Source organism: Sinohyriopsis cumingii, chromosome 18, assembly GCF_028554795.1.
Source record: "Sinohyriopsis cumingii isolate HCF-2022 chromosome 18, ASM2855479v2, whole genome shotgun sequence".
Lineage (NCBI taxonomy): Eukaryota > Metazoa > Mollusca > Bivalvia > Unionida > Unionidae > Sinohyriopsis > Sinohyriopsis cumingii.
Genome location: NC_142978.1, coordinates 38,905,738 through 38,924,874, shown reverse-complemented (window position 1 = coordinate 38,924,874; position 19,137 = coordinate 38,905,738). Strand labels below are relative to the sequence as shown.

The window sequence follows — 19,137 nt, the reverse complement described above, 5'->3', positions numbered from 1 at the left end:
TGCTTACAGAAATTATTATTATATTTTTGAGAGTTGCTAGAAATAATTGAACAGTCAATGATATTCCATTTTGTAAGTTTTGGAATTAAAGTCTCCAGTTAAAATACAAGTTTGTCTGACGCACACGTGATAGTAATTTAGGATCCATACGTATCCACTTAATCTTTGGTATAAAAACACTGAATCTGATATAGAAACATAGAAGACTCCAAAATAAACCTCATCGTCAGTTTCAGAACCAGTTTTATCGACTTGAAACGAAAATATGGAGTCGGACTGAATGTTAGTTACAGAAAGAGAGATATAATTATTTCGACCACAGCGCAGTTAGTCGTCAAATATTGAGCAAGTTTATTGTCTTTTGGCCAACCAGACCAGGACCACCTCACGTGACCATGCTCAATGACGTCACGGCATCGCTCTTTAAAACGGGCTCGGCCCAAGGGAATGTGTGTTTCTGAAGAACACCAATAACAAACAGCACGTGAAGATGAATGGCCTGTCCATTAGCAAATGTTTAGAATCTGTACATAAACATAAGCAGGTACAGGTAGGTATGAGAGAAAACGGTTGATTCGTTTTTAACTGCAATCTTAATGCCTGTAAAACGCCAAGGAAATATGGAAAGATGATAGCCCTATTTTTTTATATTTTTTTTTAACATAACAGTTTATGCATCCAGGTTTTGTACACTAAAGCGCAGTAACAATGTGAGAACTGCTATTTCAGCACAAATTAAAGTTCGAAATGTCTTCAGAGTTACATCGACCCTGATCATATGTACCGTATACATGCAACTCAACAATAACATTTATATTGCTGCGCGATTTGAAATTTGAAATCATGATTTTCTCAGAACAAAATATATGTAATGCTAGTTGGTTCTACATATACCTGGCAGCTTTGATACCACTTAGACCTATCTAGATAGTAGGGGCTGTAATTTCATGAACGGAAACCACATTTTGTGGAAAAAAATACCACTGGGACTTTCAACGAATTTTTAGGTAAATGTTAGAACTTTGCTCCCACGTTAGACATCACAAATATGGCATCACTGATTGTCTGTACAGCAATAAAACTTTCTCTTAGAATAGACAGATGTACACGAATAATTCTTTGAAGGACGTCCATGTATAGTAATCCTTTGTAATGACATAATTTTGTTCTTTCTAGACACTAGTCCTTCCAGTACAGGCGAAGAGATTGATAAACCTCGACCCAAATGAGTAAATGTCCATTACATGAAGTTGTCCGCTAAGGCAAGGTTTTTTTTTACATCAGATTCGCGTAGGGTTACTGTCAAGACTCTCGATAACCCAGTCATTCAGTCTTGTCACTTTGTGCATGGCTTTGCCTTCACTAGGTGCTATTTAAGGAAGGTATAACGTTATGTAAGTAATATATTCAGTTTTCGAACAGATCATCACCATTTCTTTACTTATCAAATTATTTTTAATAGCTCTCGTTTTCTAAAGTTCCCTGAAAAATATATCACTAAACAATTAACTGCTGAACTTCCGCTGCCATATTCTACTGCTAAATAGTGTCGTATAATCAATCATTTTGTGTGACGCAGTCCATTCAGTTCGAATTGTTATAAATACTGATGGAAGTAGATTAAATGTTAAAGACGTGTGTGTGTGTGTGTGTGTGTGTGTGTGTGTGTGTGTGTGTTTATTGAAGATCTTTCGCCGTGTGTCAGGCACTACCGTGCAAAACAAGACATGTCTATGATGGAACGTATAAACTTTATTACGAGAGTTGGAAATGGAAATGGTCCATAGTGTTTTTCTATGCAGGCTCCACGTGTTGCGCTAAACAAGAAACAGATATGAGTTATTATTTGTGAGTTGGTTGAATATTGGCTATTTTATAGGCGCTGTGCTGCCATGGCCTATAGAATGACGTCAAAGAAACAAATGTGCTTTAAGTGAAGCACGCGCCCTCAGATCGTCTGCTACCTATGAATTCTTGCATAATATGGATAGGAGAACGTTTTGCAGTTCTGCAGAGGAAACGATATTCAAATTCAACAAAAGGAATTGGAACTTCAACATATATGGCGGAATTCGATTCTCTGATTGCATCTTAAAATTTAGAAATTCTGTTGCATAGCGCATAATCACTGGATTAAACTATCGGAGGTAAGACTGTTAAGATGATTTGGAACGAAATGGTTATATAACAGTTCACTATTTATCAGTTGTACGATTTATTGTTAGAGAGTGGTGTTATATATACATCTTGTCTTCCCTAACACAGAATGTTTGTAATATATGCAATATGTAGACTTGCACAATGTTATACATAATTTCAGTTACAAGATTACAAGAGAGAAGATATTGTCAAAAGATACAGAGGAAAGAAAAAGATAAACAAAATTTTTATGTAAAACATTTAGTGGAGTTTGGACTAATTTGCTTAAAGTGCTGAAACATTCATCTTATTTATATCTCACCATCGTCATGTCTGGGAGTTTTTATATGGAACAGATAATCGGAGTTGACGAATGTAACTTATACCACCATGTCGGCCAATTCTGCGCGTAGGGTAATTCTTGCAACGAAACGACAAAACATTGGACCACGTGTTGTTTTTGGTCGAAAATCCAATATGTATTAAGAAAAGAAGTATTCATAAAGTGTGCAAAAATATTTTACATTTCTACCTTAATTGCATAAGAAAATTGTTACGTATATCTGATTTAATTATATTTATTTAAATTGTATTGTTTGTTTGTCAGCTTTTAACTTTTTTTTATTCTATCCCATGCTATTATAATATAATATTGTTTATTTGATTTAGACATTTTTTTCCAGAAAATAGTTTGACCGTGACAGTTTATTTGGTAAAGACATAAGGCTGGCCTGGTTCCCGACTTTAATTCAAAATTAGTAACAGTCATGTGAACAAGTTATTTTTAAATCATTTTTGTGTGGGAATAATAAGTGTGAGATCGAGGCTGTATTGAATACGTGACCCTCGGCTTGTAAATAGTTTTAGTAAAGTAATCAAATTTTTTTTCGGAGTAAAATTATTGGTTTTTATCAAGGTCATACTGGGCCTATGTGATTTTTTTAATATGTAAACATGATCACGTGATCCTCTATTTCGCAAATAGGCATGTCCAAAATTGCGCATTACTTAGTTTTATTAGTGATGTTTAGAGAGATCTCACAGTCTGTGCTTAGAAACGCTTGATGTCAAGTCGTTTCCTTCTGTTGTAGCCAGTTTTCGAGTTATATGTTAATTTATGTGCCAGAAAATTTCTTGAGAATCCTGTTCTAGCGGCAAGTTCACAATTTCGATATCAGACGATTTTGTACGTGTGGGACAGCTTCCTGCAAAATCGGAAACTTTGATTAAAATGCAGTATTGTTTTAAGGTATACATTTCCATCTTTTATGTAATGTATTTATTTGTATGATTCTAAAAGATAGATAGTAAACAGGATTTTCTGGGTTACAAGTTCAAGAAGGTCATGAATTGGGTCATCATGTTAACATTTAGAAATCACATTTTCATGTGCAATTGTGGTGGAAATGTGGGATATTTTTGTACACTTTATGAATATCACTTCCTTAATAAATGGATGATCGCTCTTTCTTGAAACAAATTGAATATTCGACCATTAACAACACGTGCTAAAATGTTTACAGAAATGTCGTATCGTTGCGCAGAATTGGCGGACACGGTGGTATTTTACCAGCAAAAATAAATGAAGGATTGGAGGGTAGAAAGACCAAGGTCTTTATGTTAAAAATAGGAGACATGAGGGTGGGTGACCGAAAAATGTATGATAGACTACTGTCAGGTTACACTAACACAGTTACTGGTGTATGCTAAAGTCCATCGATCGAATCAATCTTTACACCTTACTGTGATGGTACTCAGCTTTGACCTAGACGCAAATTTGTGAAGTACATTATGATGGGTTATTTCTTTTTGATGGTGATTATCGATGTCTAGAGGATGATCGACCACGGTGTTATAGCCCGGATCTAGCGAATATTACAAAAATGAAATTAATAGATGTAATATATGGTGATCTAAACAGAGATACAGAATTGAACAAACACGAGTTCGTTTGTTGATGTGATGATATAACATTGTTTATCTATTGAGATCCAAATCAAGATCCGTCGTAAACCTCAGAAACAGTGATTATCGAACTTGGCCTTTTTGTTCCTTTTAAAAAAAAATGAATATCAGATTAATATCGAGTGGAAAATATCATATAATGGTTGTGTTGTCCCACGGTTTCGGGAACAAAATGGATGGGGCATAACATTAGTAATTTATCGGTTAATGGGTATTTCTACTCTCATTATAAACGGGAACATACGCAATACGGATTCTCAATATTGACTGAGTGTGACTATCTCCGACTTCTACACCTTTATTGTCAAACATTTTCATACGGTCAGTTTAACATTTTTGACCCCTAATTCTCTGTTGTCAATGTTTTATATTTAAATGTCTGCAAAACACTTGAAATGCGGATATTTAATGAATTTCCAACGTTGGCTGACATTTCTTTGGATATTTTAAAAAAATTGTTGTTTTGTTTGGGGTGGCGGTTGTTGTTTTTTTGTGTTTGTGGGGGGAGGGGTGTCATAAATTTAGAACGCCTGAGGTGGGACTAATAAGGGCCGATAAAGGGATATATCCCCGAGGCACGGGCTCGTAAGGGGGCCCCGGCCGAACAACACTTTTTAATTTTCTTGAAGAAAAGTTTGTTTGAACAGCAACTAGGAAATGCTCGAGTGGCTCTTACCCCAGAGCTCATGATTGCTCTCTAACACCCTGGGGCTAACTGTATCGACCTGAACTTAAACATTCATGTACACATTACACAACTCCGATCATGCCAAGTTGATAATTCAGAAGCAATGTACATTCTGTCTGATTTGTGTGATCTATAATCGCCTAGCACGAATCTTGTTCATGAGATCTGATACTCTAATAATCTTATCACAAAGCTAATGAATTCTCCGAAGGCACTTTTCTTTGCAGTGCAGGAATATTTAAGAGGCATGCGTGAATAAAGCTGACATTTTGCAGCACATGGGGCGCTCACCAGTTACTATGTACTTTTGAGAGAGTGATGTATGTATTGTGAACATGTTTGAATTTGTAAAATTCACAGCGGAGATGATGTTGGCATACATCTATGCTATTTTGATGTAATGTGACTGACATTTCTTTGGAAATTGTATTTCTTATAGAAATTGTACATAATCTAAACACGCTGCTAGCTAAAATGACTGCTCCCTTGTGCTAAATGAATCAGCCCGAATTAGTCTAAAGTACACTATCTTTAGCACCTATTAAAATAGGGAAAATGAATTTTTCCCAACTAGACAATACCAGCTTCTGAAAGTGCAATGAATGAATTGATACATATAAAAAATGTATAAAAATAGTTATCGGCTTTTAAAAAAAAAGAAGAGTCCAGGAAGTGAAATTGACCAAGCGTAGCTAGCAGTTTTTGAAAGATGAACATCTGGAGTAAGGCCAAGCTGTATACTCCATATCCCACATTATATCCAATTAGTCATACACCAAAATAAGGTTCTTTGACTAATACCTAAGATATACAAGGTCTTTTGCAAATAGCCAATAAAACCAATGAGGAAACCCTGGGAAATTCTATCTCTTTAAAATTCTAACTCCTCTGCAAAATTCGAAACTGTAGAGCACCACCTTAATACAAAATTTTACAATTTATGCAATTATTTTTCTTATTTCATATCATTGTGTACGATATTCTGAACAAAATGGTACACTGACATTGATTCTATTAAAAAAAATAAGCTAATTATGCTTATTTGGCTCTTGCTTACATAATATGCCCTGAGGCAGTATTGTGTGAGTAGTAACATAAATTACGGGAAAATTAGAAATCTTAGAATATCGGAATAAAGTTTTAAAATTTAAAACTGTTACATTAAGTGAATGAAATATATAGTGAAAATGTTTCTTTTCATTTATTTGCAATGAAATTAAAAAAATAAATGATGATCAAGCAAATTCGCTTTCTTCCATATTAAACAGTAAGCAACTATTTTAACCTTTGACCTTTGACCTTCATGAACCGCATCTGTTCGATCCTTTTTCAAACTGTAAAATGTGTTGGTGACATCTCAGGAATAATTCTGGCAAGTTTCACGTTCCTGTCTTTCAGCCTAACATTGGTTGTTAAGTTGACAAAATGTAATGTGCTTTTTCAAAATAGTTCACTTTTCTTGGGGGGGGGGGGGCAGACATGCAAATTTTAACGATTTTGCCGTAAGTCTTACGAAAGTTGCCCTTAAAAATACGGACTTACGGCATACAAGCACAAACTACGGAAAAACGATCATTGCCGAAAAATCCGGAAAATTTGTTCATCCTTGGTTGATTTGGATCCTGGTTTCATATTAGAAGTAGTGGAATTGGTCAGGGAACCAGACTAACTTTACAGCAGCATATCAGACGCTTTAAAGTGCACCTATTTGTTTATGCAAAGCGTCTGCATGATCAAACTGTTGATCATATAAAAAAATTTAAAAATGGCGTCCAGTAGAAAGTTGTTGTTGTTGTTGTTGTTGTTTTTATGGGGTTTAACGCCATTTTTCAGCACACGATAGGCTATGCATGACGGCCAGTATTAATGGTGGAAGAAGAACCCGGGGAAAACCCCGGGAAGAACCACCGATCCACGAGAAGCTACTGTCAAGCTTTCTCACATACCCACATTGGCCGAATCCTAGACTCGATCCCAACAGGTGAGATGGCAGTGATCCGTAACGGGGAGCGCTTTAGACCAGTCGGCCCCCAAAAATGGAAATAAGCTTCTTGAAAAGTATTAATAATCAACAGAGAAAAATAAAAAGGAATATTCAGATTCTTGTGAATATAAGCTTAAAGGGACACAGTTATGTTTATTGGACATCACGTGCCAATTTAAGTATGACTCATGGCGGGAAATATGATTGCCGGGGTGCATAGAAACGCCGGAACGCAATAGAAACACCGAAACGCACTTCATTTATATCGTATATACCATAGTGTATATTGGTTGTAAATGTATAATTCATATCTCTGACATTTAATATTAGTTATATATAAAATTAATAATATTAGTTGGAGAATGAAAATGCTTTGTTAGATATATGAGAATGTATCTTTATCATGAATATTTTATTAAACACTATTAGTGACCAACAAAACCTACATATCGAAAAGCGTTTCTTCCGCGTGGTACAAGAAATGACTGTATTCCTATATTATTTTCGCTTTCGTCCACTAATCGCGGAAATTCAACCTTTACAAATCAGCCAGCATTAATTCTTGCGTTCCTGCATTGAAATAAAGATTATTTAACCAGTAGCCATTGGAGTTCAATACACTATCATACGTATTTAATCAGCTAATCATGTTGGACTTGTATTGCGGGTCTTTTTACTCAAACACACTCGAATATACTCAAAATATACCCATTAAATATATCTTTGGTGGAATGGTTTTTATTCAGTAATTGATGAATATAAATCGGATACTTTCCCTGTTGTAGATACATAGCGTCAGTTGCATGTCGGTCTTACTAAACAGCGAAAAGTTAGACAAAGTCTGTATATTTTTTAAAAATTTTTGTATATATTTGCATGCATCTATACATTTATGTAAAGAAATTGGTGTTCGTTATGATGTAATAAAGTAGCGAATTGAAATTATACATCGTTTTTGCATTATACATTTTTTTGTACAACTTTTTTTGCAAAATTAACTGTTAAAGAAATTTGACGGGAACTGCACAACATTAAAACGTCAACCATCTTATATAAAGCGGGTCACGTGCGTGGACGGTTTAATCAACACAGATGTTGCCATTCTTGAGTCTACTGGACAGTATGCTACATTACGTAGCAAAGTAAAGCGAATTAATAATATTTCTGTTATAAAATTATAAAGACCATGGTTCAGCAGGCCTTAATCATTTTGGCCTTTTGTGCTTACGAATACCAAATGGTCATTAATTGCGTTTATTAGGAAAATGTGTTGATTGCTATATGGTAACTATGAATTTCATAATCAAAACTTAATGAATAATGTAAATAATTCAACGATTTTCATTTCTAGTGCATTATAAACGCAAACATTAATAATAATAATCTGCACACCTTTATTCATAATTTCCGAGTCGGCGTTTCACAATTTCCAGCTATGGTATATACGATATTGCGTTTCGGTGTTTCTATTGCGTTTCGGTGTGTTCCGGCGTTTCGGTGCGTTCCGGTGTTTCTATGCACCGTGATTGCCGTCGTCATGTGGAATGGAAAAAAGATTTTCCAAGCCTTTGAGCTATGTAGGGTAAAGTCTACGCGTACTTTACAAACTTTTCATTTGAACATAATGTTTATCGTAGCTGCACGTTCCGAATACCGAACTTTTAATTACGTTTTCCAGCTTTACAATAATAGGTTTATGGTAATGCTCACGTACAATAAGCATAACCTTTTGAGCCAATCATATTTTGGGGTTGACGTGTGTGCTGCATATTTTTGCCTATTTTGAAAATAGAGTCGCATGTATACGATTTATGTACAGTGAAGAAGACACTGTATAAATCTTACATGGAACAAGATTCCTAAAGTTGAATCGAGTTAATGGTAAGTAAAAACTTACTTTTGCATCTACCACTGTTCTGTAATTAAAGAAGGGATGTCTCGTAGAGTCGCAAACATGGTCCATGTAACTCTTTTCACCGGTTGTCACATGTGCTCGCACTTGTCCCAAGAGACAAAATTCGCGAAAATCGCACGATTCGGAGCCCGTAACTTCAGTTTGTTACAACGCAGAAAAGTCAATGATGGCTTGGTGAATAGAAAAATATCTCAGGAGTAAAACAAGCCATAGAGTATGGTCGTGTGCATTTAAAGACGAAAATATAAGAAGAAAATCGATGGTCATGGATGGAACGAAGTATTTGGAAGTTACGTACCTTCTCTCATATGTTATGATAGAGAGGGTCTTATGTCAGAACGGGTTATGGGGGTAATTTAAGGTATTTTTGACAGTCTGTGTGATTTATTTCTTCTTCACATTATTTGTTTTTAACTCAAGCTCGCGTCGAGCACCTGTGCGATAACTAGCATTCACTATCCTTGTGAAAGTCCGAAATATCTTTGTTTTTTCCTTGATGCACATCGAAGGTGTGAAGCTACCAATCAATCACTGCAGCTGATGGAGAAATTGCCAAACTAGCTGTTATGGGAATACATTTTTCAGTTTGTTTGTACGATGTCTAGCCAATCGGGAGACATTGCTCACTATTTACCGACTTGTGATTTTGGATTTCGACTTTAGGCTGGATACTAGCTGAACTAATTACTAGACTATGATATTGACTTGTCAGGTCAGACCTGTACTAAGCAAGTAAAATCAACCCTTACTGTTCAAAATCTACTGATTATTCCATCATTATGTTGTTGTTATATCATTACATAACTATGTCGCAATGCTATGAACTCTGGACGAGATTGGACGTTGAAACAGCGTGGTTGAGAGTTCTGTCTCTGAATAAATAATTAAAAAGATTTTTTAAAAATAATTAGACAATTTTTATCAGTCGCAATATCTTTTCCTGGAACACAAAGTACACTCAAAGATAATTTTACTAGACCTTGTGAACTATTTGGCGATTACATATAGAAAATCTTTCGTGTGCGGAAAAATGTTGTGATCTTCACTCATTGTATTGTAAAGAGACCAAAAGTCGCAATCATCAACAGGCATTTCGCTTGGCAAATTTGCTTAGAGAAGTCTGTGATCATCACCTGTGGCACATGCACAGTTGTGCGCACGCCACTATAATTAAACTCAACAACAACATCACCTGTGCAAATTCGATGAAGTTTTTAAAATACTGATTCAATTATTATTGTATGGACAATTAGTGACTGGATACTTTGTGGGCGAAACTTTTCTTTGTAATGCCGCTAACCTGAATATAGATATTTATGCAATAGTAACGCAATACATCGGACATCAATCTATACAATTTTAAGTTATTTTGAATTGTTGGAACAATGAGTTTTCTACAAATGTAAACTTTTCGAAATGTTCAATACTCAAGGTTTTCATCCTTCAGCGATCATCCTTAACCATTCTACCTGGCTCATAGTCTCACCCATCGGCGAGAATCATATGTCTATGGTTAATTATAAATAATCCAGTACCGGCGTTTCACTTCAATAAAACGAGAATATGTACTTGAATTGAGAGAATACCATATATTTTATTCGAGTCGGTGAAAAACTTGGTAAGTTTACAAGAGGTAAACCCACGACGCCTACGAGATGAAATGTATCCGTTATTCACTGAAACAAGACAATTGTTTTGTATTTTATGCTCAGGTGTATTCGTCAGTAATACATTTAACAGACTAAAGTAGCAGATTTCTTACTGTATGCCGCGCGATAATATCATCTTTTAACCGTTCATGCTCTGCTGTGCTTCGTGTATATTCGCACAGAAAATATTAGTAGTAACAGTGTTCCTTCCTAATGCAAGGAAAAGCAAAACATTAAAAAAAATTGAAATACTATATGCACCTAGATGAGTTTGAATTTGGTTGTCTGCATACAAAGCAGCCATACTGACCATTAGATTAGGCAAACGTTTAAAAATAGTTCAGAATTTCTTGGTCATGTTGTCGATGCGGCAGCGAAAAATATATTTTGTATTTCACTCCAGTGAAGTATCAAAGTTATTTATCTTGGAAAATCCAGTAATTTACCGCCTAGCGTAAGATAATTATGTGCATCATTTTTTTTATATATTTTTTTTTTCTTTCTTCACAAGAATTATAAATCATGACATACAGAAATAAATTCATCTATAGCTTCTGCTTACCCCACCCCCGTTTGTAACCCTCTACCATATTTGATGCTTCTTCATTTCATTAATTAATCTATAATTTCTAACTCAAATACTTGAAAACAAAAAGGGGAGGGATTGGGGAATATGTCCTTACATCTCAACCTAAGTTTACAGAATTATCCATAGCTTAGGAAAAATTTGAACATCAACACTCATGTTGTGTGAAAAACAGAAACGTCCATGCAAATATGGACGCCGTGTTAGTGTTATGCTTTTCTCCGCAACCGTTGTCTTCGTATTTATTGTCCATTATATATGTTGTGTCTTTGAACAATACAATTTACTCTGCATCTACTAATGAAGTAATGTACGATATTTGATGACTACAGCGTTATTTCCACCCACTTGAGCAGAAAAAAAGCATGAGAAACATGTTTGAATATTACAAGATTGGGTGGGTTTTGAAACAAAATGTATTAGTGAAAATAGAGCTTAGATGATAAGTACAGTAAAAATTTAAATTTTTGGTCATAAAGAGTTAGACCCTATGTCCGCTAAGCATCGCAGAACTGATCTGATGATCGATTTCTATGTTGTACACGACAATAATTCCCATTATTCTTTACTGTTTTTTATCCATGATTCTTCCAAGATACGTGCTTTACTGTGCAAAAAATTACTTATTTTCACTAAAAGGTCACAGCAATCCCCTAAATTTGAATGAACAAGAGTTTATTGAATTCAGGCACACGGCCTTTGTGCACGATGACAGAACTGACAGATGTAATTTGGCCTTGTCTTGAAAGATCACTGTCGTTAATAATTGGAGTGCCAGTCATTGCTGAAGAGTAGGAGGATGTTTTGTTGTTGCAGTTTTTTTGGGGGGTTGGTTGATTTTTTTTGGGGGGGGGTTGGGATTGGCGAATTCCGAATTACGACTTCTCTAAATGCGAACACAAATTAAGGCTATTTATAATTAGATCACAGTATGCCTTGATAACTTAAAAAGTGTGCCACTAAAGGCGCATATGCCGGAAGATTGTTTAAAATAATTTTTTTAGACACCTTTATGTATTAGTGAGTAAGTACACCGACCAAAATGCTGGTATATACACCATTGCTAATCCTTCTGCAGAACTGCAGGATGATGGAACATGTGAAATAAGTTTAAAGTCGAATGTTAAGCAACTTCTAAAAAAAACTATGCTTAAGACGACATGTTGAGATATGTCTTTAAGTTGGAGGAAGCTAACAAACATTGAGTGTACCGCCTATCTGATACGTGGCCTGTACAACCAGCCTTTTCGGATGTCATCTTTATGCAGTGGAAATGGCAACAAGAGCACGGGAATAAAATCGATGTGAAATGAAAACTAGGCGCCCTAACATTTTGGACGATAGATGACGCTCTGAATTTTGTTTAAGGCAAATTATAAGAATAACGAAGCAAAGCATGCAAATGTGCACCGTTAATACAAACAAAGGTCAGCAAGAATGTTGTAAAATAAAATTAGCTGTATTTTATCCCTTCGTCATGTTTTTAAATCTCGTGTACATCATGAAGTTATAATTATAGTATCAACACTTGCTCAAGGGATCAGCTCGTAATTAGTCATTCGCGCTCCTTACAGATCATAGTTTTTCGAAACATCTCGCTGCATGAAGGCTGTTTTGACCTCAGGGTTATGTAAATCATTGTGGATCGTCTTTGCGCAATAATATACGATATGTTGATGTGATCCTACCTTTTAAAATCAATTATCATGGACTGAAATGCAAAGAAAAACGAGGTATAAGCAAACAGACAATGTAAGGCGGTTTAGATGCCCTTAAGTGTGCAGTTATCAGTATAATGTGACGTCGGTCGCGTGCTACTTTGTAAAGTCTCGGCAAATAAAGAATTCCTAAGACTTTACGTATGAGGTAAAATGTGCATGTTCTGCACGAAAGAAAGTGTAGTAAAAAGATCGCAGAAAATGGGACATGAACCGAGTGTGATGAAGTTGATGATGCATCTATGTAACCGTCGATCTGACTAGATGGATGTAAGAAACATTTTTATTGATCGACATCCAAATTATTGTGTACACGTCTTTAACTTTAACCATCAGTAGATACGGAAAAGCCTGAAAACATATACTTCTGTAACGTCACCCTCTTAGTAAGTGGGGTGGTTAATTGGATTTGGCTGCATTATCTAGATGATGACCTCCCTTGATATTATAGCCCGGTGGGAGTGGAAAGATAGAATTTCAACAGAGACCTGAGTAAGACCATTGGGAAGAAATAATGTAATACGAGCCCCCTTAGACAAGAAAAAAAAAAAATCTTAATCAATAGCAATTAATTGCAGCGATTGCAATTCAATCTAGGTTATGTCAGCAGAAGTTAATAACAGTGTCTAATTTGGATTTACTTCCTCATAATAACGAGTGGTGGAAAGAGCACAATGTCCGCGACTAATTGCATCAACTTCTTCCCTTGACCATGTATCAAGGTCTTCCTATTTCCTCGAGCCTTCCTATTATCTACCCTTCACCCCTTCCTGGACTTCCTAGTCCTTTATTCTGAACTCGTCACTTCCTTTTTTCGGACTTCCGTCTACGGACTGTCCCGTCTCTCCCCAGAAAACTGTTCCTTAAAGAACAAAATTACCCCTAAATCTCTGTATGTACCATTTAATACATGTTGAAAAAATTACCTCACTTACGTTATTCAGAAGCATAAATAACTATTCGAACACTGCATACATTCTGAAATAATCCGATAGAACATCACCCTCGCTTCACAGCGACCTGCCATAAATTAACACATGAGCGGTACATCTAGCACCATATCTCTCTATTTACTCTACCACATGCTCGATTACTATTGCAGAAAATTCACAAAATTCTAGCTCACAGCAATTCCTAACTCACAAGATTATTTAAACATTACAAAATCAGATATAAATATGCGATTATTTCATAGAACCCTATGAAATCCTATACATAAGAAAATTGGATAGCACGCAATCGTGAATTCTGTCAATGAACTAGTAACTGTAAAATTAAAGATAAATTGCATAACAACTCTACCATCCACAGATTTCCATGAAATTGAATAAACGATACATAATATGGATCCTAGTCATATCAAAGACATTTGCACTAAACAAACAATCAAAAATAGATGATTACGTAGAAATTAACATTGCGTACCTTAATGCCGTTCTCTTTCATAAATTGTGCGTCCTAGCACTAAACCCTGACTTTTCGTACAAGATCTGATCTCCTTTTCTTGTTTAACAAGGAAAGCTCTATTCTTTTTAGGCTTCCTCGAAGTCAGACTACTTTCTCTCTCAGGATTTCAGACTAAAGAATTTCGACCAAGGTCGTCACTTTAAATTCACATTACTTTCAAAGTGTACGTCTTAATTTACTCTGGCCAATCGTAAGCAGCGGTTCCTAAATTATCCCAGGATAATCATTTCTTTCTTCAGAATTTAGATGGCACAGAATCTGTGAACTACGTTGCATATCAATTTCCCTTTGAAAATGATAATTTGATATGGGGTTCCTAGCAAGCAGTTATGGTTGGTAGATCAAGTGTTGACTTTGTCAGGACAGCGTTGCAATGCTCTAGTCAAATCTCAGTGAGTCATAGATGCTAGCCTTTCAAGTTTTAACACTGATTGGGGGTGGGGGGAGAAAGAAGAAAGGTCGAAGTGACTGTTCACAAAGACTCTTATGGCTTAAATGTGATAAAATTGTAATGCTCAATGCATTCATCGTTTAGGTTCAATACAATTCAAAATTCAGCACTTTACAACTTCATCAAAGAATATGAGGTAAATGTCACTCTCAAGGACTTGCCGAGGTAACAGATCCAAGCTGTTTTGGGAAGGTATTGAACCCGCCACCCTTGTATTACGAGTCCGACGCGACCAACAGCTACAGCGGCTCTCATCATTCGTGCAAGAAAATGACACATGTGGCAAGGGTGTGAGGTAGCAACACGTAATGTGTAGAAGTACTGGAAGCTTATCAAACATTGAGGCCTACTATAACTTACCTTGCCGATTGCCACTATATATCATATACAGATCCCAGTCGCCATGACTACATTTTCAAACATTTTCAGTCTACACTAAAAAAAAACAAACATTAAAACTAATTCACAAGGGGAAAGTGTCAATATAATTTGCTTAATTGTCTATGCTACTAATGAGTGGACATTGTTATTTATGTCATGGCGATATGTCAGTTAGTCGCGAATGTTATCTTCCTTGCTCTGCATTGATATAAAAACTGATCAAATATAAAATAACTTGTATTGCAACACATATTTGCTGTAATTTCGAGATTAGCAAAGTTTTCATTACAATAGATTTTTCTGGGCACCCATTATATCCACAATAAACATCTTATGTTGTAAACATCAGAATTAAATTGCTGAATACATGTCAGCCAAGTACTTATTTGACGTATGAATTTGACTTTGAAAGCTTAAAGAAAAATAAACGAAAAACCGTAATTTTAAATCTACAATAATTGGTTGCAGTTCATTGTGGAGTTCATACTAGGCTGATTATTTTGAGTTTTTAATTATTCATTGAAAACCTACCTTTAAAAAGAGGTCCTTTAACAGCTATGGTAGCTCTCAGAACCGCATCAGGCTCATCTTGACTCAAAGGGTTGCAAGGGAGTATTACAAATAATATTATTGCCCAGTATAAATCTATCGATTTATCGATCTGCCATTTTGTTTCTCTCATATCGCTCCCCCCCCCCCGACTCATCCTAGATCTGAAACCTATAATAATTTGCATCTATTTTCAAGTTCATGTTACTTTAAATAATTGATTGCATCGTTTAATAGTAAACAAAAACGAACAAACCCTTAAGCTTCATGACCATGACTAGCGTCTGTGCCTGTTTGTTGATTAAGTGAATGTAGTTTTTCAGGTGTTTTACTTAATTTAACAATTTGCGTACTTTTTTGTTGTATATAGTTTAGAGTACTTCTTTATTTGTTTTCCGATACATGCATTTAATTATAACTGATCATAACAATCTTGTTAAGGTCTTTTATATTTTACATACACTCACTGTACGTGAATGAAATTAAAATAAGCATTTGAAGGATAATTGATTGTAACATTAGTTTTACGAATATTCACAGATTAATTACTACATCTTTTCTTACCTTGAAATGCCAAGATTAACAGAAATTGTGACCCACTTATGTTTGCGATATATATTTAATTGATCCGTCTGAATTTTTTTTAACTCAATTTGTATTCATACTGATTAGTTATTAAAAGACACTTCTGATTTAAGCATGAGCGTTGCTTTAAATGAAAAAGTAGAGTACTGCAAACACAGCATAGTTAGCTTCTTCCGTGCTGAACTCGCACCCACTGAGTCATCGGCGAGAATATTGAAATGACATGGGAATATCAACTACCGGCAAGCAAAATGACGAACCAACAAGAGATAACTCAAACATTACTATACTTTAATTAACATTGCTACCGACCATGTGACTGTTTTTATCCTCCATCTCTGACTTTCATCTTTCCATTTTGGTCGGTTTGTTTGTAAATTTTACAATCATTCATAGCCTCATAGGTCCAGAGACGCATTCGCATGACACCGGCGAAAATCCTAGACACAGTTCTAGTTTTTCACGGAGTTTCTCTCATAGTTTGCCACGATGAGAGAGAGAGAGAGAGAGAGAGAGAGAGAGAGAGAGAGAGAAGCGGGGAGGGGGGGGACTTACTATAAGATTAATACATTTTTGGGGTCTTTCCTGTGTTTCTCTTTTGGTCAATTAGCCTTCTGCCTGACGAACCAGCATAATGAGAGAGAAAGGTGTGTGTGGTCGTCATTTAGATATATGGGGTATTTGCTTGAAACAGTGAAGAACGGATATATGTCATCGAGTGGCGAAGTTTTTCACTCTCGAGATGAAATATATTCGTTATTCACGCAGCAAGTAAATTTTCTTTTTATTTATTGCTCAAATGTATTTGGAAGACTCGCGATGTCAGCGGTTTACCATTTATATTCTGAATTGTTTTGTGATTATTTGCACATAAAATATATTTACCTATCACTGTCATCTCACCTCTGTCTGCGTGGGTTCGAGTCTCGGTCTCGGTCAATGTGGGTATGTAAGAAAGCTTGCCAGTAGCTTCCGGTGGGTCGGTGGTTCATACCGCACTTAGCCAGGGTTCTTCCTCCACCAGTTATACTGGTCGCCACGTATAGCCTATCATGTGCTGAAAATGGCGTTAAACACAAAACAACCTTCCTAATTCAAAGTAAAATACCGCATTAAGGAAAACGGAATTGGAGCTTTTTTGGATTTGAATTATAGTCGTATTTAACTGGAGGCCGATATAGCTACCGCTCGACAACGTAAAAGTCAAAGAATAGCGTATAATTTCCTGGTTGTAATGTTATTGGTGTCTATTGATCGCCAGTGGAAAAAAATATATTTTTCAGTGCAGTTAAATATCGAGATTATTTCCATCAGAAAATTCGGTAATTCACTGTCTGACGTAAAATAAATTGCGTTTAACGCGCACCTAATTGCGAACAATATAGATCCATATTTGCAGTCACATATTTCGCTCACATATCAATCTACACTGTTAGCACAACATAAGAAGTAACTGTGTTGACTCGAATCTGTCGGCCCACTATATTATGGAGGATACGAGTCTACGCTGCTGTAATTTGTGTACGCAATAGTCACATGTCATTTGGGATAGTATATGGGTGATTTCAATACTGATAAATTGACGTAAATTTTGTCAAAATAAGCATATTTAAACTGCTAGTTAATTCTTATTTTTAATTTCTTAAATATCGGTTCCACTACTAAGGGCGTAGCGTGCCTCGTGACGAATGTTTTATTTTAAAAAATGATTTACGTGCAATTCTAATTCTGTTCGATGATGCAGAGGAATATTCCCATAGCAACCTAGTGATCGAAGATAAGTTATTTATCATAATGGTTGCCTAAGAAACAAAATTACTCTCTTATATGTTGATGGAACCGGACAATATGGGACAATGTGGAAAAATTTAGGATTCTTATCAAGAGATATTAATCAAAGACGACAATTTAGGAACTTTAAATCAAATTGTCCGTTGTATTTGTGTGCAACATTTGATTACTCTTCGAAAGTAGTATGACATGAAGATCCGAGCAGAAATTCTTATTCCTGTGTATGTAGCAACTTCTTTTGCAGTAATTCTCGAGTATTTCATAACAAAGCAGGAATTAGCGCTCTGGCATTTTTATTAGGATTTTGTTTTAATTTTTAAGGAGGAGCATGATATTCTGCAAGGAGCAGTATGAAGAGGCCATTTGTATTTTAGCAAAGGTGTGTGATAAATCACTTGCATTTTATCAAACGTGTGAGATAAATCACTTTCACTTACAAGATGAAACCCATCCCCATTTTCGTCACAACGCCAGTGTTATTGTATTATGTATGTCACATGCACTGTGTAACACATCTAGGTCACTGCGACTCTTCAGGCAAACGATAAGTATGCCTGTACATTTGTTATGATTTGGCACCTTCCCAATCCAGTGTATCCCGTACAGGTGCAAGATTGATAATTAAAAAAATATCCTTGGTGTCAATAATTGGGGGGGGGGGGCATACAAAGTAAAAAATAAAAACTTTGGTATCAAACTTGGGGGTTAAATTATTAAAAAAACTTTGTGGGGGGGGGGTCTCCGAAGCGCAAATGAGGGCAAAGGGAAACACTGCCAATCACTGATGTAAGAAAAACATCAATACATGTCGCGCTGTAAACCTTTATTTCTAAAGATTAGAGGCGCATCATCATATGTGAGAAAGCTTGCCAGTAGCTTCTTGTGGGTCGGTGGTTCTTTCCGGGGTTTTCCCGGGTTCTTCCTCCACCATTAATACTGGCCGACATGTATAGCCTATCGTGTGCTGAAAAATGGCGTTCAACCCTACAACAACAACAACAACAGTCATAGTCAAGATCCAAACACTCAGTTGTGTCATTCCCGAATGTCAACACCAACGATACAGTTTGGCATGGTGATAGTGTCACTGATGGCAAAGTTGAGTTGTAGGCGTTAACCTTGTGGATGCCTGTTAGCCAGCATTTACCACAACATCACTCTTTGTCGTTTATGCAGTCTGAAGATGCGTCAATGCGCTTGTTTCTCGAGCTCACCACAACAGACTCGACACAAGAAGCCGTTCAAGGGCAGTTTACGTGCTCAGTAAGT

At 36.0% G+C, this 19,137-nt stretch overlaps 1 long non-coding RNA gene across 1 annotated transcript in view; it reads left to right on the top strand.

The window, feature by feature from the left end:
- The first annotated feature begins 1,565 nt into the window (after window positions 1–1,565).
- The window catches only part of LOC149776439 (uncharacterized), a 112,256-nt gene continuing 94,684 nt past the window's right edge, over window positions 1,566–19,137 (top strand). The window contains exon 1 of the long non-coding RNA XR_016416044.1: window positions 1,566–2,147. This is a non-coding gene — a long non-coding RNA (uncharacterized LOC149776439). The remainder of the gene's footprint in view (window positions 2,148–19,137) is intronic.